The following is a 24,352-nucleotide window of genomic DNA, read 5'->3' on the forward strand; positions in this document are numbered from 1 at the left end:
CAAATAAGGTCAAGTCAAGTCAGCCACAAGCAGAGAGACACCCATTCGGCCAGCCAGATCTCTATATATACTCTACTCGACCTCCTCATTGAAACACAAGTCGATCTCATATACAATAAGATATCTTTTGGGCATCCAAGCGAAGGAGAAGAAGGATAAGAAGGATGAAGAAGGACGAAATCATCTCAAGCATCTTTCTCTCTATCTTTTTGACTTCACACATGTGATTTCTCTCTCCTCTTGTAGCTTTGCACATGTGAGTTTCTAGACAGCAGGGCTGAATTTCTGGGCAATTTCTGAGAGGCCGAATTTCAGCCTAGGCAGATCAAGCTCGGTTGAGTTGATTGGGAATCTTTGTGACTTGACATAAGGGAAGTTTGACTAAGTTTGACCATAGTAATATTGTTGGTCAGTTTGACCTTGTACTTGCTTAGAAGAATTAGATGTATCTCTTGTTGAACTAAAGAATTTCTCTAAGGAAAAGGTTGTTGGGCTTTTCCACCAAGTGGGTTTTCCTAGGGTAAATTTTGTGTTATCTTTGTGCATTGTGATCTCTATTGTCCTACTATTTTTATGGTTGAATTTCTGAAGTATAATTGCTTAATGATAAATTGGAAGAGCTAAAATTATATCTACATCATTGGAAGTAATTATCAATTTTCAGAAATTAGTACTTGTATCTATTGCACTTGAAAAATCAACACCACAAACAAGAATAAACAGTTGAAATAGTGTTTTCAAGCAACAAGTATCATGCTAAAGTGTCAAACCGAAATAATGAAAGAATTAAATGGGAATTACCAAAATATGATGGAAAGGACCACCGAAGAGCAGTCGTCTAGGTCAACAAGATGCAAGGAATTTTCGAATCAAACCCTTCGTTGGGTGAGAGAAAAAATAAGGACAGCTTCCAACAACTTAGAAGGGGAAGCTTATGATTGGTTTCAATGGTGGACCAAGAAGTGTGGCGTTCATTCCTTTCATTGGCAAAGTTTCATGACAACATTATTAAAAAGGTTTCATGATGAAGAATATGATTTGTACAACAAATTTGTACATCTCAAACAAAAGGGAAACGTAAACAACTACACACATGAATGGGATGTTTTGGAAACTAGACAAAATGGACTCTCAGATGAACAGTTGCTAAAAATGTACATCTATGGACTAAAAGATTATATCTGTAGTGAAATAAAGCTATGGAAGCCTAAAACAATTGAGAATGTCAGGCAGGCAGCAAAATTGTTTGAACAAAAGAACAAGTTCAACAAGCAATATTTTACAACGCCATAAAAATCAAACAAATACTCTAACAAAAGGTCAAAAAAGTACATGTGATGTCCCCCATTTCTTGAGCACGGAGCTATTATTTCCTCTCATCTAACTGTCTCCTTTAAGCTAGAGAGGGGAAAATTATCAAGGATACCAAGGGATATTTGTCCCAATTTTGATATTATTAGTATTAATAAAAAAGGGGTAAAAAATTATTAATAAAAAGGGGCAAAAGTCACTTAAAAAAATAAGTGGCTCACCAATAAAATAATAAAAGAAGAAGTTCTAGAAGGATGGAGAAGGTTCCACAAAGTCTTATAAAAAGAGAAAGAGGAAGCCATTCCTCATCATTCTATCTTGTGAATTCTCATCATCATTGGATTGGAGCTCAAGTGAGTTTCAGCTCAAGGGTTTCCAGTGAGATCCTCACAGTAGTTTCGGTGCCATCCTAGCTAGCCATCCAATTTTGGTGGACACTTTTGCCACTCTAGTTGGGATTCCATATATTGTCCAAATCTAATTGCTAATTTTGTTGCAGGTGGATTGGAGCGAATTTATTATTAAATTGCAGGAGGAGACCTTTCTCTAATAAGGTCGAGTTGTTTCAATCATTGTCATTCTTTCAAGTGGTCAACTTCAGATTGTGCTTGCAGGATATTTATCATTGTGGAGAGTAGATCATCATCCTATTTGAAGGCCAAATCATCACACCAAGATGTCAAGTTATCTTTTCCCAAAGAGGTTAAATTAATCCTTCGTTTAGGCCAAATTATTCAGCACCAGAAATCCAATTTGCATAAGAAAATATAAGGCCGGATTTGCTCTATGAGGGTCGAATTTCACTCCTAGATTTGACGCTGCATTCTTTTGCTAGTGAGGGTCGAATTAGTGACAATATACAAAGGCATTTGCTTGAGTTCGTTTCATTTTCTCAAGAGGATGAAATTATTCCATAGTAGGTTGAATCATCTAGTGCTTGAGGCCGAGTTGCATTGATTTCTAGAACTTGAGAAGAGGCAGGATGATCTTCGTTGCAGATTGATTCCTCCACTACAACAGCAAAGTTCCATTATCATTGAGGAAGGGTTGAATAGCATATATGGGTTGTTGAGTTCGTGGTTTCATTCTTCTCTTATTTACCAGGACAAATACACTGATTTGAAGAGGGTCAAATTACTTTGGTACATTAATTGTTTGAAGAAATTCCTTAACGAGAATTTTGATTTCTACAAGAAAAAACAAAAAAAAATAGTGGTACATTATAGTACACCATAGACAAGTCTGACAAAAATATACCTCCTACCTTAAGAGAAGAATGAAACAAACAACATATTGATATTTCATGATTTCTGATCCAGGTGGATGTTGGTGGCCACCCACCTATCCCACTTGGACCCCCACAACTGTCTCTTTCATTTTTTTCAGTTTCCATAATTGTAGCACAATTTACTATTTTTAGCAGTTTTTCGGGTCCTAAACTTCCGGAGCCGTTTTGAGGCCCTAAACGATGTTTTTTGGGAAATCTAGGAGCAACATGCGTCCATGGACCAATGTTGCTCTTCCCAAAGTTGTAGTACTCAGATAGATCTTTCTAACGAGCTATTGTATGCATCAAACGAAGATCGGGTGCCAAAGTTACGACCCCGGGAAGTTGATGTACCAACTTACCCAAAACGGGGTCCACAATTTGGTGTTTCATCTTCTAGGGTTAGGTTTTGGGCTGTTAAGGGTTTTCCATTGTTTCTCAACAATAAATAGGCCTTCGAGCCTCATTGTAACACAGTTCAGAGACATGTAGCTGCCACATCTCTTCTCAGAGATAAGCTACCATCACCCTAGATGATTTATTTTTGTTTCTGTTTGTAAGCGTATTTCAGTATTTTACATTAATGAAATGAAGTATTATTTCCGTTGCATCTCTATGTTTATGGTTATCTCTGTAATTTGTTGCATTCCCATTTAAATCCAGATCAATGGTATCAGAGTGGTCTATTTTTTCTTTGTTTTTCTTTGCATGTCCCCAACGAGGTCAGGATATAAGGAGTTAGGGCTTGAACTGGTTGAACCATTGCAAGACCAACCTTGCAAATCCCGACGACCTCCCATGGCGGATGAAAAGAAAGACGAGGGGGCAGCAGATCCTATCAAAATTTTGCTCTAAGAAGCCCTCGAGCGACAAAGGAACACGATGATGGACAGCGTTGCCCAGATCCTTCAGCGGCTACCCAGGGGCAACACATCGACTTCCAACAGCTACTCTGGAAACGCCACACCATTTAAGGTACAAGTTAATTTTGAAATCCCCATCTTCGAGGGTCAATAGAAGCAGATGCCCTAGATAAATGGTTAAATCTGCTAGAGGGTTATTTTTTTGTTCATGATTTTTCCAGTTGGGAAAAGATTATTTTCACTCTTCTCAAAGCAGTCCCCCACGTCAAGGACCAATGGGAAACCTACTGCGAGCAGAAGGATGAAAGTACGGGCTCACTATTTTCGGTCGCACCCACTTGGAATTCATTCCGGAATGCCATCAAGGAGCAGTACTACCCTGTCAAAAGCTATGAGGACAAATACATAAAGTGGACCACGCTGCGGCAAGGAAGGGACCAAGATGTGCCAGAGTTCACAAACATTTTTCATACCCTTCGCACACAGTTGGGTATCAAGGACTCTAAGCTACATTTGGTACTCAAATACTGCGGCTACCTACACAGATACATCCAAGAAGAGATGGAGTTCTTGAACATCTCCTCGCTCGGCACAACGTATCAATACGTTGTCAAAATCGAGCAGAAGTTCAAACAAAAGAAGCGAGACTTTGGATTTGCAAATCTGAAGACCAAAGGACAAAGCCAAGGCGGGGTGACCCAAGACAACCCATCGAAGCCGCAAGAAAAGAACAACACCACGAAGTCGAAGGACACAGGAAAGTGGTGTGAGTTCCATAAGAGCCCCACTCACAGCACAAGTGAGTGTCGGAGTCGGACCAAGCAGTCACTGGTGGTCGAGTTGAAGGCTTCAGCATCAGATGCATGTTCCGACCTTGAGTCAAAACCCGACAAGGGGAACGGCAAAGGGAAGCAGATCAATGATGCGGAGCCCAGCGCCACTGTTGCCACTGCCAAGATCCAAAAGATTGAGCCCGAAGATCCAGAGGAGGGGGAGCGTCTTTTCCACTCACAGATGTGGGTGAAGGGTTCGCTGCTGCAATTCATTGTTGATAGTGGGAGCCAAAAGAACCTCATTTCAACAGAGTTCGTGAAGCGGTTGGGCCTACCCACTACACCACACTTGCAGTCGTACAGTATCAAGTCGCTTCACCAAGAACGACATCTCTGAGTTCACCAGCAATGTCGCCTTCCATACAGCATCAAACCCTTCAAAGACGAGGTATTGTGTGATGTTACACCTCTGAATGTTTGTGATGTATTATTAGGCCAGCGATACTTGTGGAGGCGACATGCTGTGTATGAGTCAAGGCCTTGTGCTATTATTATTTTTTTGGATAATTCATTATACAGGATACCGGAGGTAGCCCCACCTACCACCACCTCTTTGATCGCTACTAAGAAAGGCAGCAAGCTCATCTCACAGATTAGGAAATTTATTTTTTGTCTGGTTCGCTCCCAAAGTAAGAGGAAGATCATCGCCACATCCATGACCCCCACGAAGGGTTCCTCCACGCAGCAACAACAGTAACAAAGGGATACGATCATGAAAGAACACAGGAACAACTTCTCCTCACCCACAGGGCCACCACACAAGTTTTAGGTGGGCAACAAAGTTTGGTTACATATGCAGAAAGAACGCCTTACAAGAGCCCATCAGAAGCTCAGACCACTTTGACATGGTCCTTACAGCATTACCAAGGCTATGGGAAACAATGCTTTGGAACAAAGCATTCCTCCATTCCTTCGCCTGCACCAAGTGTTCAATGTATACCACCCTCGACCATGCTTCCCACCATTACTGAACACATCAGAGATTGCAGAACAGCGCACAAGGGACCAAGTTCAGCACATGGAGGAACTCAACGCAATGGGGACCATTGCCTCCTAAGGGGGGAGGAATGATCCATGTGGATGTTGGTGGCCACCCACCTATCCCACTTGGACCCCCACAACTGTCTCTTTCAGTTTTTTCAGTTTCCGTAATTGTAGCACAATTTACTATTTTTAGGAGTTTTTCGAATCCTGAACTTCCAGAGCTGTTTTGAGGCCCTAAACGATGTTTTTTGGGAAATTAGGAGCAACATCGGTACCAAAGTTGTAGTGCTAGGATAGATCTTTCTAACGAGCTATTGTACGTGTCAAACGAAGATAGGGTGCCAAAGTTACGACCCCGAGAAGTTGATGTACAAACTTACCCAAAATGGGGCCCACAATTTGGCATTTCATCTTCTAGGGTTAGGTTTTGGGATGTTAAGGGTTTTCCATTGTTTCTCAACAATAAATAGGCCTTTGAGCCTCATTGCAACACAGTTCAGAGGCACGTAGCCACCACATCTCTTCTCAGAGATAAGCTACCATCGCCCTAGCTAGTTTATTTATGTTTCTGTTTGTAAGCGTATTTTAGTATTTTACATTAATGAAATGAAGTATTATTTCCGCTGCATCTCTGTTTTTATGGTTATCGTTGTAATTTGTTGCGTTCCCATTTAAATCCAAATCAATTTTCTACACTGATAATTACTTCAAATGATTTCTTCATTAGTTTATCTTGTGTTACATTCATCATTAAGCAATTATACATAGAAAATCTTCAATAGTAAAGATAGTAATGACAGTAGAATCATGAAAAGGCATCCAAACACGATAGACAATTTATCTTGGGAAAACCCTAACCAAGGAAAAACCCAGCGACCTTTTCTTAGAGAAATAGTCCAATTCAATAAGAGATACAATCTGAACTTTCCAGTCAAATAAAGTCAAACTGACCAGTAACCAAACCCAAGTCAAACCGTGATAAATTCGACCTCCTAAAATTTTGTCCTCTTGAAATTTTGGCCTCTTGAAATTTCGACCTCCTGCACTTTCCTCAAAGAATTTTGGTCTGCCTTAGAGAAACTTTGTTTTGCCTCAAATCACTTCGATATGCCTCAGAAATCGCCCATCTAGACTGCCACGTGTGTACAAAAGATCAGAATGACTGATCCAAAATGGTGTCAAGGGGAGGACGAATTGTCTTTATATAATGATCTAATGAGCCCGAATAGGTGTGTCCTTTGGGGCTAGCCGACTTGAACAATATGGAGTTGACTTGTATTTTTGGAGGCGAAAATTCAAAATTTAAATTTCTTTCTTTTGGGCCAACTTGAATACCGACTGAAGCTACAATAAAATCAACACTCCCTCTTAGCTAGAGAGGTATTCTCTTTGACTTCTTCAGATGATCTCTTGTTGAAAAAATTCTCTATCCCAAGAAAAGGTTGAATGAGCTAGCTATTTTGATGAATCCATCCACCTCATGTTCCATACCAGAACCACGTCGAAAGCATCTCGGATCAGCGTCATGCAAAAGAATCTAGTCACCTACAAGACATATCCCCTTTGCAAAGGAGCTAGTCACTCACAAGCCAATTACCCATTGGCAGGTCAAGCACCCCTTAACACAAGACTAGTCCTTGGGTCACCAATCTACCAAGTCGTCACTTGGATTCTTGTTAGGAACCCACCTGATCCATGGTGAAACCCATGGCCCATTTACCATTCCTAGATGTTGTCACATGTTATTGAATGGTAAAAATAGTTGCCCAACGCTATAAGGCACAAGCTCAACGCACTAGGAAAAACCTATGGCAATATGGTTAGATAATCCCTGACCGGGGGAGCAATCCAGGCCTTGATGCTACTAGACCAATCTCCCCAGCCATATTACATGGCTTCCTAGTCAATACCCATGACCTAAGGGAGATTATCCACCCCTTGATGTTAGAACATCAACACTCCCATCAACCAAGTGAAGCATTCTCAATCAATCCAAGCTTGTCCCAGATTATGCCAACTTCATCCAGGGATAGAGGCTTTGTGAGAATGTCAACAACCATCTTGATTATAGAAACACATAGGAGCCTCATTGCTCCTTTTGTACCATGTGCTTTGACTTGTCATCACAATCATCTCTCGCACTTGATCAAACAATTTTGCAAGTAGCTTTTGAAGCAACATTGCTTTACAACTCGACAAACAAACTGCAATATACTCTGCTTCAGTAGTGTTGTCAGTTTCCTGCTCATCATAGCAAACCCTAAGTTGAATCATCATCCTGACGTACTTTTCCATATCTCAATGAGACATATCTCAATCCATATCCAACTGTACCATGTCAGTACCTCAACAGATGTTGTGCTACATGCCTTGGCTCAACCATAAACTGACCATATTGAATCCATCACCACAGTTGCTTTTCGGTCACCCTGACTGGGTGCTTCCTCTAACGCTGAAACAAATTCTACCAAGACAATCCAGGGTGCTCCCTCTGCCACTTAGCTTTGTCAAATTGGATACCATGGGAATGTCCATGGACTTGTTGTCCATCATCCCAAATCTTTGAAGAATCGTAATAATACACTTCCTTTCGACCAAAGAAGATCTCACCTAGCTTCTGCCACACTTCTAGTCCCAAGGAGTAATATGTCCAACCAAGATCCTTCATCTCGATCCTAGAGACCAACTCCCTTTGTCATGGCTGCTACCTCTATCACAGAAGTAAATCTTCCTGCCACTGTTGCTCCCTCTAATTTCCTTCCACTCTCATTAGAAACAAGATCAAGCAAGATTTCTCAGATATCCATACCAAGTCTGAAGTTCGTACAATGCTTTCTCCAACATGCAAAAATGAGATTCCCTCTCATGTATCTCAAAGCCCTGAGATAGCTCTATGTACACTTCTTCTTCCTCAATTACTTCATTGAGGAAAGCGGTCTCCACATCCACCTGATGTAATTTCCAACCCATAGTAGAAGCAACATAAATAATCATTCTAATAGAAGTGTACCTAGCGATTAGAATAAATGTCTCCTCATAGTCCTCTCCCTCTTCTTGGGAGAATCCTTGCTTTGTACTTCTTTATGTTGCCATCACTACTGACTTTCCCCAGATCTTGGTACAATGATATCCTTCAAACATGTTGGCTGACCTGTTTCCTCTGAACTAGGAGGTCTTGTTGGATAAAAGTTGTCATTGATGTGAATAAGATCGCAACTTAGGTGCATTGTTGAAGCATGCCCTAGGTGAAAACCCTAGGATCCTAAGTGAAAAAACACTTTGCACTAGATGTTAATAGTAAACCCTAACTCCAAGTATATTGATGAAAGCCTTATTGGAGCATACCCTAAGCCTATATATAAATCATTGAAGCTCTAAGTATATATGCTAATAGTGGATGAAACCCTAATATGCAAGAAAACATAGGTCTATGCCCTACTCCTAAATTGCTGAAGAAACTCCCATATATATGATGCCCTAGTTGTATTGAAGTTAACCCTGAATGCATTGATGAAACCCTAAATATATACATGCTTAGATGAAGCCCTAGCAATATATGTTGAAGCTAGCCCTAAGTAGTAATGCATATGTCAAATATATAATTCTAACACTATGTCCTAAATGCATTGCCAAATATAACCCTAAGACCTAAATGCAAATGCATATGCCAAATATATGAATTAATGCCCTAGTTTGTCTATGAAACCGTAAGGACTATTCAAGGAAGGAAAATTATTATTAACAAATGAAAATAATAATAATAAAAGGAAAAAAAAGCCATTTGCCCATGGGCATCAACCCCTCTTCCACATATCTTTTCCTATTCCTTAATTCACTACCCGTATGGATTAATTAATTATTTTAAGATCTCCTTGAGTCAAAGATACAGGTTGGCTTTTGTTGAAGGAAATGTAACTAGGTTTGGTCTTCATAAATGTACTTTTGATATTTGTATTTATTCAAGAAAAGAAATATTATTTTTATAATATATATCAATGAGTTTCTTGCTCATTGAAGTAGGTCTAGCACATGTCAAAGTGCTATAGGTGAGTAAAAGAGTCAAAAGAATTATGCTGAAGACCTTAAGGGTATGTTACATTATGTATAAAAGTCAAAGAAGACACCTCCAAGCATAGTCAAGTCTCCTCCTAGCAAAGACACCATCAAAAGAAGCAATTGCACCATTAGAAGCACCTATCGTAGCAAAGAAAGTCAAGTTGGCCTCAAAGCAACAAGTCGGCCTACAAGTCCACTCCTCTAAAGATAGCGATGATCATCTCTAAAATCTGCGAAGAGAAGAGGCTACAAAAAGTGTAACAAAGGACGAAGAAGAGGTCTTCTAGGGCAGCGAAGGAAAGAGGAGAAAATCCGAAGTTGAAAGCACTGTTTTCTAGGGTTAATACAGTCACACGTGCGAAAAAAGATAGGACAGTCTACGGTTATATCAGTAGTAAGGTCACAGTCACATGTTCATCATTGTTTGGATTAGAAATTAGGCCTACAAGGCCTCTCTAGTCAAGCGAAGAAGACTCTCTCTCTATTGAAGGCAAAAGGACCCTCATTCTCTAGGGTACCTCTCTCACGTGCGAGAATTAGGTCTGCAGTGTTGTCACACTAAGGAAGAACGAAGTGCCAAAAGAAGGACGAAGAGCTAGGGAACGAAGTGTCAGAAGGAGGTGAACAAAGTGCCAAGGAAACATTGTGCAGAGAAAACGAACTTGACTTTTGCTTGGAGGATCTTCTAGTCAAGGATCTAGGGTTTGGCATTGATCAAGAAAGAATGCCTCAATAAAAGAAAACTTACCGAAGGGTTTTCCTCTCAAAAGAAGAGAGGTTTTGGCCTTGGCAGAGAGCCAACATTTGTGTTCTTATCTTTATGATTTTGGTAGTAGTTTGATGAATCACACACAATAATAATAAGAAAAAGATCAAGCTAAGATAATTGTAAAAGTGCTTCACAAATTGTTATCAAGTCAAGAAGAATCACACTACACCTGATTGCCCTAGATTCTTCAACATAGTATCAGAGCTAAGGTGACACATAATGGAAAGGGAAACTCAAGAACACCCATCAAAGAAAGGCATCTACAAGGTTGAGGCATCAAGCAAAATCTACTCAAAGAAAAGAAGGCCTACATCTATCATTCATCAAGGAAGACTACATAGCAAGAAGAAGAGCCTTACACAAAGGCACCTACAAAGTAGAGCAGATCAAAGAGGGACCTACATCATCTACAAGTTACCAAGTAAATCTCATCATCAAGCAAGTCCACTAGGAGAAGGCAACTTGAAAAACATCAAGATCCAAGGAAGGCAATCCATCAAGTCTTCAAGGAGGAAGCAAATCCATTACATCTCAAAATCTATCAAGTAAGTATATGTCCCCTTCTCAATATACATCAATGTCTTTTTGCAAGGAAAGCAACAAATTGGTAGGCACCAATAACTTTCTTGCATGGAAGAAGAGGACTGATTTACTTCTCAAGGAGAATGAACTCCTAGAACATGTCAAAGGGAATATCACTATCCCTGCTAAGGAACAAACTCAAGCGTTAACCAAGTACAATAAGGATGAGACAATAGCTCAAAGGATTCTAATAGAATCTATCAAGGACTCTCTAATTCCTTATGTCTGCAAATTTGAAACATCGCAAGAAATTTATGATAAACTAGTAGAGCTATTCTCGGTATCCACAGTCGGAGAAGTGATATCACTAAGAAATGAATTGTACAAAATGAAGATATCAAAGGAAGGAATAGCTCCCTACTTCATGAAGATCTCTGAGATGAGGGATCAACTTCAAGAGTTTGTGGAAGTCATGTCTGACAGAGAAATGACAACTGCAATACTCAATGCTCTACCTGAGGGTTGGGGCAACTTCACATCAAGCATATATGCCAAGAAGGAAGCAACCACACTCAATGAAATGTGATCTCTATGCAAGACAGAGGAAACCAGACTTAAAGCAAAGGAAGATGTGAGATCAAAGGAGCAAACATTTGCTACCATGGCCAAGAGAAAGGGTAAATTTGGCAAATTTGGTCCACGAAGACCAAACAACAAAGACATGTCCAAAATCCAATCCTATGGATGTCAAGAATATGGACACTACAAAAGGAATTGACCTAAGCTTAAGAGGACAACAACAACAAAAGAAAAAGAGAAGAAGCTCACATGACTCAAGAGGTAAAAGAAGAAGAAAAGAAGCAAAAGAAGGAAGATCCTCCGAATCTCTACTATGACTAAGTCAAACTCTTTACTTCAAGTCTTCTTTCAAGGTTTTGAGTAGGATAGGAGCATGCAGAAATAAAATAAAAATTGCATGGCTAGAAACATCTTTTAGAATATAGAAGCATGAAGTACATAGAGTTCTAGATACTCATGTAGAAGTAGCATTTATAATGAGAACAAAATGCATGGTAAGAAATATCTTCAAGAATATAGGAGCATGGTAGATATAGCTCAAGATATTCATGTAGAAGGAGCATACCTAGTATAGGACCTCATCCATGATGAAAGAAAATTGATCATGATTAAGAATCTTCGAAGATCTCCATCATCAAAAGAAAAGAAACATTTGCAAGGCAAAGGTCTTTAAGATCTTATGATAGAATCTTCAAAAGAAGGTTCATGAACCAAAGCAAACGTCTCATTGGGAATCCCATTCATGGGATTCAAGAAAAGGATGATACGCAGGAAAGCTAAGATGAAACAAGAAGGGCCACACCAAGGACAACCAAATAAAGCTAAGATGATCAAAGGAGTATCAAGATGGGGTATGTATGCGTCAAAGTTTAGTCATGTTATCATTTGTATATTATTGACTCATGGGAATAGTCTTATAACATGATCAAGTATGAAAGAATCTCTTTCACCAAGGTCATGCTCAAAGGCATGTACTACAATGCAATGAAGGTCAACAAAAGAATATGCTCACATAAGGAGTATAAAATTGCGGACTAAAAAGCAAGAAGAAATGCTAACTAGTCCAGGAAGCAAGCAATGAAGAAGTGATCTCAAGGAGCATAAGATGGTTGACCAATTTATCCAAAGAGAAGCAAATGAAGAAAGAGATCAAGCATGTGAAGAACACCATGATCACTAAGAATCACTATCTGACAAGATACTTTGAAGATATCTCCCAAAAGAAGGCAGGACAACTCTGACAAAGGAAGGAAGGACCCTTGACACCTATGAAGGCCTTGGAGATATGAAAGATGCAGATAATTGATTCTACTCTACGAAGATGTCGTGATGAAGAAGCCATCCAGCAAAAGAAAAAGCAATGTTGAAGCAATATCAGGATGAAGTCATGATGGGCTACTAGGTCGAAGCATGTAAACAAGCAAGTACGACAAAGCATCCATGAGAAGAGTATTCCGAAGCATGGACAGATGACAAAGGAGTAGCCAGATGACAAGAAAACCTGATGTATGACAAGAAAGCCACTTTCCACGAAGGAAACAATGACATGACAAACCAAGAAGGAAAGTGATCGATGGATGGTGCCCTACCTAGAAGAAGTTCGAACAAAGACTTCATGACATCAAAGAAAGGAAAGAGATCAAGCAGCTGAAGAAACCACGAAGAAGAAGTTGTTGATGAATGAAAGAATCCCTAGTTAAGAGGGAGCTCTAACTGGTCCCTGATCAAGAGGGAGTTTTGGATCACCCCTGATTACAAAGGAGTCACAATTGTGTTTTTCATCTCGTGTATCATGCACTAGACCAGGACTAATAGCCGTAAGTCTAGATGAAGGCCATGAATGGAAATGTAGACACAAGATAGACACAACATTCTTGTCTTCACTTGGGAAGAAAGAATGGGAGGATTGCGTAATCATCTGGCGTTCGATACTATTTGAGGATGTGTAGGGCATCCAAGACAAGAGTAGGGAAGAGGACTGATATTCTTTGAGGGGTGGGAACCCAAGACAAGAATGGTCCTAGAAGATCATACTCAGAGAACACCCAGGTGGGTATGTACCTTGAGAGACGATGATGAAGGTGTCTATAAATCATTGATCTCACCAGCATTGTAGCTCATGATCTCATGAAGAGATGGAGCTGTTAGTCAAGGCCTTGCACTATGACAATGTTGATTGATATGATGCTATAATAGATGGATTGCCAATCTAGTTTCTCTTATGTGAATTCTTCAAGATTGATAATAGCCAAACACCTTGTAATGTTGTATGAATACCTCCCTAGTTAAGAGGGAGTGTTGAAGGAAATGTAACTAGGTTCAGCCTTCATAAATGTCTTTTGATATTTGTATTTATTCAAGAAAAGAAATATTATTTTTATAATATATGTCAATGAGTTTCTTGCTCATTGAAGTAGGTCTACCACATGTCAAAGTGTTATAGGTGAGTCAAAGACTCAAAAGAATTATGTTGAAGACCTTAAGGGTATGTTACATTATGTATATATATGTAAAAAGCTCAAAGAAGACACCTCCAAGCAAAGTCAAGTTTCCTCCTAGCAAAGACACCATCAAAAGAAGCAATGGCACCATTAAAAGCACCTATCGTAGCAAAGAAAGTCAAGTCGGCCTACAAGTCGGCCTACAAGTCGGCCTAAAGGAGGGACAATCCTCTATATATAGAGGTTTTCCACTCCTCTAAAGATAGCGAAGATCATCTCTGAAATCTGCGAAGAGAAGAGGCTACAAAAAGGGTAACAAAGGACGAAGAAGAAGTCTTCTAGGGCAGCGAAGGAAGGAGAAGAAAAGCCAAAGTTGAAAGGATTGTTTTCTAGGGTTAATACAGTCACACGTGCAAGAAAATATAGGATAGTCTGCGGTTATATCAGCAATAAGGTCACAGTGACATGTTCATCATTGTTTGGGTTAGAAATTAGGCCTACAAGGCCTCTCTAGTCAAGCGAAGAAGACTCTCTCTCTATCGATGTCAAAAGGACCCTAATTCTCTAGGGTACCTCTCTCACATGCGAGAATTAGGGCTACAGTGTTGTCACACTAAGGAAGAACGAAGTTCCAGAAGAAGGACGAAGTGCTAGGGAACGAAGTTCCGGAAGAAGGACGAAGTGCTAGGGAACGAAGTTCCGAAAGAAGGACGAAGTGCTAGGGAACGAAGTGTCGGAAGGAGGTGAACAAAGTGTCGAGGAGACATAGTGTAGAGAAAAAGAAGGACTTGACTTTTGCTTGGAGGATCTACTAGTCAAGGGTCTAGGGTTTGGCATTGTTCAAGAAAGAAGCTTCAATAAGAGAAACCTTACCGAAGGGTTTTCCTCTCAAGAGAAGAGAGGTTTTGGCCCTGGCAGAGAGCCAACATTTGTGTTCTTATCTTTATGTTTTTGGTAGCAGTGTGATGAAACACACACACTAATAATAAGAAGAAGATCAAACTAAGATAATTGTAAAAGTGCTTCACAAATTGTTATCAAGTCAAGAAGAAACACACTACACCTAATTGCCCTAGATTCTTCAACAGCTTTGTCATTAACACAACAGTTACAGGTCAGCTTTGCCATTACCATGACAATTCAAGATTGAAAAACGTATGTATACACCAACCCAAGACAGTTTAAAGGGGCATCATCTTGGATTACATAAGGAAATAAGCGCAGAACAGAAGAGAAGTAAGTGTATAACAGAAGAGAAAAGAATATGGATTTGTTCGATGAATTGGTTGAGCATCTTTCCGTGAAAAGAATCATAGACCTATGACCATTGTTGTGAAGAACTTTTAAGAACCTTTTGCATTGTCTCTTTGGATATTTTAAAGTTCCTCGACCCTATGGAGAGACATTTCTAGGCACCCTCTAACTCTATTGCAGACCTATAACAAGACCAAGCTTCATACCTATCCTTTGCGGACCTTGTAAAAATTGTAGGTAGACCTGTTCTAGAACTATTTTCAAATCTGTGGGGGCTTCTTCTTCAAACCAATAGTGGCATCTCTTAAAATTTGTGTTGACATTTCTTCTTCGATCAGTGGAAGACCTAAGTCACAGGACACGTCCTCCAAGGTCCCGTGTCCCGTATTTTACGTGTCGGACACGAAAACGGCCCTAAAACATGTCGAAAACGTTTTTCATCGTGTCCCGTAAAATGTAAAACGTATTCGCCGGTTTTCGTTGTGTCCTGCATCTGGAAAACGCGTATTCCGTTGATAGAAAACGTTGCCTGCAAAAGATGCAATTTTTTTTTAAAGAAACAAATAATTTTTGAGTGGAGCAGCTTAATGATCAAGTCTAGGCCCTAGTATTGATATGTTATTCATGGTAATGTTAAATTCTTAAAGTAAAAGTGGCATTCTCCTTGATCTTCATTTTCATCCTTTTACTTAAATTTTTAACATTACCATGAAATGACTCAGGATGTTTGAGAGTGGTTCCGGCCTCATTGGATTTCATATGGAGAAAGAGAATTTTAGATTTCATTCAAAATGCAGCAGACTTATCAGTTTTTCAGGATTTCAGGATTGAGAGATTGTAACGTTTCCAGGTGACACCACCTGCTCGGGCTAACCCTGCCCCCAGTAGAGGACGTGGTCTACCTCCTATAGCTCCTATTTCTAGTTCTTCAGCTTCTAGAGCATAGCAAACTCCACTGCCAACTCCACCAACATTAGCATCTACATCTAGAGGGAAAGGGAAAGTTGTGGCATTTTCTCACAAGAGGGGCAGAGGAAATCAATTGGATTAGACTTCAGTTATTTTCTTCATTTTATTGTATATGACATTATGACATGATGAGATACATTATTATATTTTTTGTTGATATTTTGAGGCTGAGTTGGGACTCAGGAGTCAGGACTTACTATTCAGGACATGATTCAATGTTATGTGTGATTTTAGCACTAGAAATGATATTAAACATCTTATATATTAGTTCTTTTATCATATTTATGTGTCAATGTATTGATTTTATGTTGTAGATGGTTTAGATATTAAAAAAATTGAAAAAAAATGAAAAAAGATGAATATTTTTGTACCAAACGATTTTTGCCCGATTATTTCCCGGTAATTACGATTTTTTCCCATTTTTTCCTCACGCCGATATTTTCCCAATAATGATTAATGCAACATTGTTGTAAACACTGAACAGTGATACATTTTGATTTTGATGACTTAATGGAAAATCTGCATTTTATGGTTTTAATATCTATGTTCTAAATTTATAGTTAGTAGTAAGTACTTAGTAGTTTCTTATGTGCTTGTAAGTTGTACATGAAAAATGAACATTGAATATTCAAGAATCAAGACCAAGCATATCACATTCTAATTTCTAGATAGTAAATTTTGATTCTATTTATTTTTTTAAAGTGAACTATGAACTTTGAGAAGTAATTATATTTTAATTTGATTAGATAAGCTGCAACCTGCAATTTAATATGGATAAAAACTATATTTCGGTATATATATATATATATAGAAAATGTGTCCCTCGTGTCCTGTTCCCAGGTTGTTGCGTTTCGTATTGAATACTCGTATTTACGTGTCCTCCGTGTCTCGTGTCCTCGTGTCATGTGACTTAGTGGAAGACATATCTTTTTCAACCTATGGAGGACCTGTGACACTATTGAGAAAAGAACATTTGTTTTGCAAACCTTTGTTGGAGGCACAGTTTTGGGAGCAACAATACAGTGAAGCCTTTTTGGAGGAACAATATTGAGTTTATTTTACAGAGAAGACTTGTTGTAGACCTTTGAAGCATTCCTTGCAGACTTGTTGAAGGAGTTTGTAGAAGATCTGGCATGCAAAACTATTGAAGACATCCTTTGGACCAGCTCTTGAAGACAACCCTTGTATTGACTTGAGGACTTGTTGTTGGCAGGAAAGTTCCCTAAGGCAAGGGTTGAAATCCTCAACAGAGAAGGATAAGATAATCAACAAAGAACACTCAATCAAGCATGCCAAACATTCGAATTATCAAAGTTGGATTTGGAGACATACCCAAAGGTCCTACGTTTGAAGATGTTCTCGTAGGGTCCAAACCCTTTACTTCCTCCAAGACATGCAGACCTGCAAATCAATCACAGAAGCATATACATAATAGATAATTCAATGTGCATAGATAAGAATATATTAGATCATCATATATAAACATTTAGATTATCATTCATAAGATGACAACATATATCGGGAACAAGACATGAGCTTATTTATTGATTAACAGCAATATGTACACAATAGATGCAACCTAATCCAGGCCAAAGGCACCGACGAAGCCTTCCTCCAGATCCATCCAGCCTGAGCCACAAAGAAAACCTCTCTAATAAGTGCAAGAAGATGTTAGATAAGGATATTGAGCATCTCTGCAAAGGAAACCAAGGTTTCCTAGAGACTGGGAGTGCAGGAGGCATAGGAAAAGTAGACTTGATCTGGGAGAAATCGAGTATAATGTCAATATCCTTCTTCTCTTGTTAATTAGGCCTACCCAAGGGGTGTATATATACCACCTCAAATTGGTTATTTCAGTTAGGCCACGGGCTCTTGTAGGTGGGCTCTCGATAAAACCCATAAACCTCGCCCGAAAAATAGCATTTTATTTTATTTTTTCATATTTTAAAATGTATACGCGGGTATAGTATTATGGGACCCGCATATGTAAGCATTTTTTTATGGGCAGAGTCGAGTATGGATTTTGAAATATTGTTTTTTAGTATAAAGACAACTCTGCATGGGAAAAGGGACTGTCGAAGGTCATAAAAGAGCATTAGGTATACATGAGTACTGAATGATGCTATAACACTTGTGTAATCAGATCTTGGAGCACTATTGAAGCCATTTCTTGGACCAATATTTGAAGCAATATTGAAGGGCCCTTGAAGGCTTGTTGAAGCAGCTTGTTGAAGGACCTTATAAGAATGTTATGCAGACCTATTGAAGACACTCTTAGAGAAGTTTATTGAAGACACTTTGAAGCATTGTTGAAGTTGATCTTGGAACCTCATGATACATTATTGAAGGGCCTCATGAAGTAACATTGGAGAAATTTGTTTGGGTATCATGAAGAGCCTTGGAGACACCTACTATGGTTACTAAATTTGTCATTGATGAGCTAAGTGTTTTGAAGATTAATTGAGGGAATTGTTGAACGCAATCTTGAAGAGATTATCAGGGCTTGTTGTGGAAGATATTGGAAGTCTTGAAGAACTATAGAACCCATCTTGTAGAACAGAAATAGAGGGTTAGAGCCCTAGAGGATAAGAGTCCTCAAGAAGACTAGGTTGGAACCTGAGCCAGAGGAGAGCATTAGAGCCCTAGAGGATTGGAGTCCTCAAGTAGACCAAGTTGGTGCTTGGTGAAATACAGGTTGGAGCTTGGTTGATTTGAAGATTGGAGTCTTCATCTAGGGTTGGAGCTCTGAACTATCATTGTACCTGATTTGTTGTAAAAAGAGGATTGGAATCCTCGTCATTTCTTGTTAATAAAATTATTTATTTTGTTGTTCATTTTGTGTTATGATTTTAAGTGGTCTTAACGGGCATAAAAATAACAATTGCAAAAGAAATATTGATTCACCCCCTCTCATTATTTCCAACAATTGGTATCAAAGCTAGTACCTTCAGTCTCAACCTAACAACTAGAAGGTAGATCCTTGAACACAAATCGCAAAGCCAAGGAAGAAAGCCTCTAATCCTTCTAAAGATGTCCCTTATTTGATCATAAAATTAGAAGAAAATCAGGGTGACAAACCTCCCTTATTTAATGGAGCAAACTATGAGGTAAGGAGACGTAGAATGGAATTCTTTTTTATTGGCTCAAGGATTTGAGGTTTGGAATTCAGTAACTATCGAAAGCTCAAAGGAGTCAAAAGAGTTTGATACAAAACTTATAAAAGCAATCTTGAGTGGCCTACCAAATCCTATGAAGGTCAAAGTAGAGATATGTTCATCAGCGAAAGAGCTTTGGGAAAATCTTTAAGATCTTCACTCAAAAGGATTGTTGCTCATGACCTTAGATCAAGAAGATGGTGAACAAGAGCACAAAACCAATCAAGAGTCAAAGGAGGCAGATGAAGACATTAATTGCATAAATCAAGAACCAGAAATTGAAGATACCAAAAGCAAGCATAAACTAAATAATGAAGAAGACTTCAACAGAGAACTTGTGGTTGCTCTAGATGAAATAATTAAACTCAAGGAGGAAAATGAAGAACTCAAGAAGCAAGTACAAAATTAAACCATGATCATACAAAAGAAGAAATTAACCTTTTCAAGCTTCAAGTACAAGAAAGAGATAAAGAGCTCAACAAACTTAAGGGGGAATTGTAACAGAACAAGAAGAAACATAAGTGTTAATTTTAGATAACAATGATATGTTCTATGCTTTAGCACAATTTACTTCGATGTTCCTTATCAGTACAATGATAATTTCCAATTATATTCAGTAGCAATCACATTAACTAATACATGTTGACAGTGAATGCAGATAGAACATAAAAACATATGCAGAAGACAAACCAAGACAAGAGGACACAAGATGTGGCAGATGCCAAGGACAAACCCCAATATGGGGAACCCTTTGATCAAATCTTCTTATTATTCTTCAATAGTTCAGCAGAGAGAGAAAGACTACAAATATCATAAATGCAAGCCCAAAAAAAATCTGCCAAATCAGCAATCAATGCAGCCCTAACCAGAAATTCAACGGTGATCAAAGTTACCCCAAAACATCCTCCAAGCAGCTTGATCAACAGCAGAAGAATGTGGCTTGCCAAGGGAGTCAAATTCAACCCAAAACTTGCTCGGTCAACCCAGTCAAAGTCTGTTGTAATTCTACGGTCAAACCAGAAAGTCAACACAGCAGTCAACTCAGTCAAACAGTCCCTAATCACCTCAAAATCTATGCCAAAGAATGTGGCTGGCATAAATCGAAATTCTGCCCACAAAACAGAAGTCAACACTGGTCAAATACTCCAAGTCAACATTGGTCAACGCATGCCCTAGTCCTGAAATTTTCGGCCTCCAAAACCACTTCAAAAATTTTCCTTCCTTCCACACGTGCAAAGAAGAGAGCCTCCAAGATGTACGAACCAATCAAGAGAGGAGAGAGAAGATGATGTTATGAGATGAGTGATGTCCAAATGAGAGAAGGGTCACACCTATTTATACAATTCGTTGACGGTTAGGAGACACATCCATTGGGCTTCATGAGCCTACATTTGACTGAGGCCTACCTTGATAATTTGACCATGAGAAAGAATAAATTCAAAATTCCATTCTGCTTTTCAGAATGAGATGATCTTTATATCAAAATTGTACCTCTCGAAAAAAGGAATTCAATGCAATAATCATCTTCATCATATGAGTTTTCCTAAGGTGGAATTTGGCCCTACTTGCCAATTTTAACACTCCCTCTCAACTAGAGAGAATTCCACCTACCAATCCATCATCATGCCAACCTGTCATCCTGAACCATCATGCCATCACTGCTCTGCTGAACCATGAAGTAATAATGAAGAAGTGATCGAAAGTGTATCATACCACTCTCCACTAACTAAGGTCAATCCTTGATCCCAGATCAAGTTCTTGGACACCATGCATCCTAGTCATAGGGAGTACGGCAGTAACGATGCATCCATCAGTAGTGCTATGGTCCCTAACCAACTTTTCCCAACTCATTGGCCAAATGAGAGGTAGTCCCCATGAGTCCCGAACTCTATGGGTAGGATGTGTGTCAGGGCATCAGCAAGAGAAGGTGAACCACTCATCCTACTCATATGCCATAGGAGAAGGTGAACCACTCATCCTATGCATATGTCAATCATAGGGGAAGGTGAACCACTCACCCTACATGCATGTGTCCAGGTAGGGGAAGGTGAACCACTCACCCTATAACCAGCGCACCACTAGGGGAAGGTGAACCACTCACCCTAAGGTCGCTCATAGCTAGCTCCAAGAAGTACCCCACACCCCCAAGAGCTCCTAGAGCTCTGTGTTCAACTCATACGGGACCCTCATAATAGGCTCGTTCCAAAACTCCAAGTCTCTCTCGGAAGGTTAAGAATTTGACCTTCCCGAGAGGCTTCGTGAGAATGTCAACAACCTGCTCATCTGTCCTGATGAGTTGGAGTCTAATTGCTCCTCGTTGTACCATATCCCAGATAAAGTCGTACCTGATATCAATGTGCTTGAAGCGCTTGTGAAACACGAGATTCTCTGATAGACGAATACCACTCTGGTTGTTGCAGAAGATCACAGTGGTATCTAGCACGTGCTCAAATAGCTCATTGAAGAGCTTCCTCAAACAGACTGCTTCACAACAATGCATACTCGCAACAATGTATTTGGCCTTGGCGGTGCTTAGTGCAACTGATTTCTACTTCATGCTCATCCAAGATATAGAAGCCGACCCCAAAGGGAAGCAACACCCAAACATGCTCTTACGATCCACCACACTGCCAGCCCAGTCAGCATCTCTATATCCATGAGGTCTCAAATCCCTGGCAATGTATCTCAGTACATAGTGGATTGTGCCTCGAAGATATCTCAAGAGATTCTTGGCAGCAATCCAATGAATGTGATGAGGCTCGACTATATATTGACTCAATGTGTTCACAGTGAAGCATATGTCAAGACGGGAGTTGACCAAGAACATCAATGCTCCGACAAGTTGATGATACTCGGTAGGGTTCGCCAATTCGGGCCCAATAGCACTTATGCATAGCTTCTTAAAGTTGAGTTCCATCGGAGTAGTCACAAACTTGCAGTCCACCATCCCACATCTCTCAAGTAGCTTCACAATATATTTTTCTTGAGAAAGGAAAATCTCACCTCGCTTTTGCCAAACCTCCAACCCTTGGAAATAATGCATCAGTCCTAGGTCCTTCATCTCAAACTCGAAAGCAAACTCCCTCTTGCATTGATGAATGAAAGGGTCATCACTTGTCAGAAAGAGATCATCCACATAAAGGACCAGAATGAGAGGTTTGTCCATTTCAACCTTGAAGTATAGGTTCAAATCAACATCGCTTCTTGTAAATCCCAGCTTCATAAGATAGTTATCAATCTTCTCATACCAAGCCCTAGGGGCTTGCTTCAACCCATAGAGGGCTTTCTTCAGCCTGCATACATGTGTCTCACGATATTGAACCTCGAACTCCTCGAGTTGTTCCACATATACTTCCTCCTTAAGCGAACCATGCAAGAAGGCAATTTTGACATCCATCTGATGAAGGTTCCATCCTTGCGAGGCAGCAAGGACTATGATTGAACAAATGGTGGTATATCAATCCACTGGAGCAAATATCTCATCGTAGTCTACTCATTCCTTTTGAGAGAAGCCTCGGGCTACAAATCTGGCCTTGAATTTCTCAACACTCCCATCAACTCCATGTTTGATATTGTAGAGCCATTTCGAAGCAACCATAGACTTATCCTTGGGTCTACGAACCACATCCCAGACATCATTCTTCATGATCGACTCATACTCTTCGTTCATCGCATCCTTCCAAACCTATTGCTTCACGGCTTCTTCGAATGTACAAGGCTCAAATTGTACAATGGTACTCATGGCAGCTAAGTACCCTTGGTACCTATTTGGCTTCTTGCTTTCACGAAATGTCCCCCTCGGTGCAATGTGTTTCTCGGCATCTTCAACAGTATCTTTGAGCCACAAAGGCCTCTTCCTTGTAGTAGAGGGCTCATTAGGAGGTGGAACAATGGGATCCATCGAACCTTCAACATCGGGCATTGGTTCTATTAGCCCTGAGGTGCAGCGCTACTATTTTGAAGGCTAAAGGAAGGAAATGGTCCGTTTTGTTGTCATGGAAAGGTCCCCACATGGTCCATCACCCCACTCTCCTCACTCTTCCACTCTCATTCTCGTTTTCTCATATCCTAACCTAACCCTCACATCCTAACAAAACCCACTTTCGCCTTGGCCCTAGGTAAATTAACCCATTTTTGCCCCGAAAACCTTACCTTTCTGCCCATATGCGCCCTTTACACATTTCTCGAGGACATCTCATACCTTCGTGCTTCCCCATCGTCGATCTTCCCACCGATCTGACAACGCGCACCTTCACCTGACCAACGTGATATGCTCGATCAATCTTCACCATTAGATCACCCCCGCCAGATCTAACAGCTGTCGCTCATATCGCGCGGGCAACGAGCGAGAGGGATACTCGCGCGATAAAGAAGGTTTCCTCTCTCTCCTCCGCTACTACGTGGCGTGCGATGAATGGCATCGGGCGGGCTCCGACCTTTACCGCTTACCACCCGATAGAAACCATTTCCACTCAAATGAAACCGCCCTCGGGCATTATCCTTCGAGCACCTCCTCCGCCCGATAGTCGTCTAATCTGTTCATTTGAGATCTGACAGCTCGAACTTATTCCGCTCCCGCCACAACTTCAGGCCTCCTGCGTTCAATCTCCTCTGTCCATTTCTCTCGATCCAACGGCCCTCGTTCACCATCACCGTAGTCCACCCTTCGCCACCTGACCACCATCCTGACCGTCGATCCATCCCATCCAACGGCCCATATGCCCCTGTACCCTGCTTCCCATTAGTCACCCGGGGAGGAAAGGGGTTGGCTCTGTCAGTGTTTGTGATAGTCGAACAGTTGAACTGAAATAATGGAATCCATGGATGAAAGGGGAAAAAACAGTAGCACGATGCAGCCGAACTATCAGAAATGATCATGAAACATCACAGCGCGTGCGAGCCACCTGACAGCGCGGCGAAGTGACCAGAATTTGGTTACTGTGTTTGTTAGAAACAAAGCCCCTGTGCTCATGCTTGTCTAATTATGGCATCAAGTAGTTAGAAGCCAGAGGGGATAGATTAAGACATCTCGAGCCCTAGAAAGCCCGAGAGCATTGTTAAAAGCCTATAAATGGCTGAAAGTTAGAAGGAATAGGGTTCAACTTTTGGAGACTATGGATACTCTGTTCCTCTCAGCATCTCATCTTCATTCTAGTGATACAAGCTTCTTTTGTTGTTACATGTTCAATTGCCATCTTCTCCTCAGCTCTAAGCTTGCACTTGAATAGGTTATTCATGTTTTCTTCTGTGTCTAATGCCAGATAACTGTCATCTTATCTTTGTGTTGATAAATTAGATTTGCAAGCTTCACTCACTTTCTGTAGCTAGTCATACATATATGTTTATGTA

The 24,352-nt window shown here is 40.1% G+C and overlaps 1 protein-coding gene across 2 annotated transcripts in view; it reads right to left on the reverse strand.

The window, feature by feature from the left end:
• Positions 1–24,352, reverse strand: part of LOC149166739 (uncharacterized) — a 332,498-nt gene that overhangs the window by 79,971 nt on the left and 228,175 nt on the right. Inside the window, exon 3 of one of the 2 annotated variants that reach the window (XM_089432745.1) lies at positions 17,181–17,249. The exons of the other annotated variant lie outside the window; for it this stretch is intronic. The gene's annotated coding sequence lies outside the window, so the exon portion shown is untranslated. The remainder of the gene's footprint in view (positions 1–17,180; positions 17,250–24,352) is intronic. 2 annotated transcript variants of the gene reach the window in all.

This window comes from Pinus tabuliformis, chromosome 5_1 (genome assembly GCF_031772625.1).
Source record: "Pinus tabuliformis cultivar Carrire ecotype Pingquan chromosome 5_1, CPIR1, whole genome shotgun sequence".
Classification (NCBI taxonomy): domain Eukaryota; kingdom Viridiplantae; phylum Streptophyta; class Pinopsida; order Pinales; family Pinaceae; genus Pinus; species Pinus tabuliformis.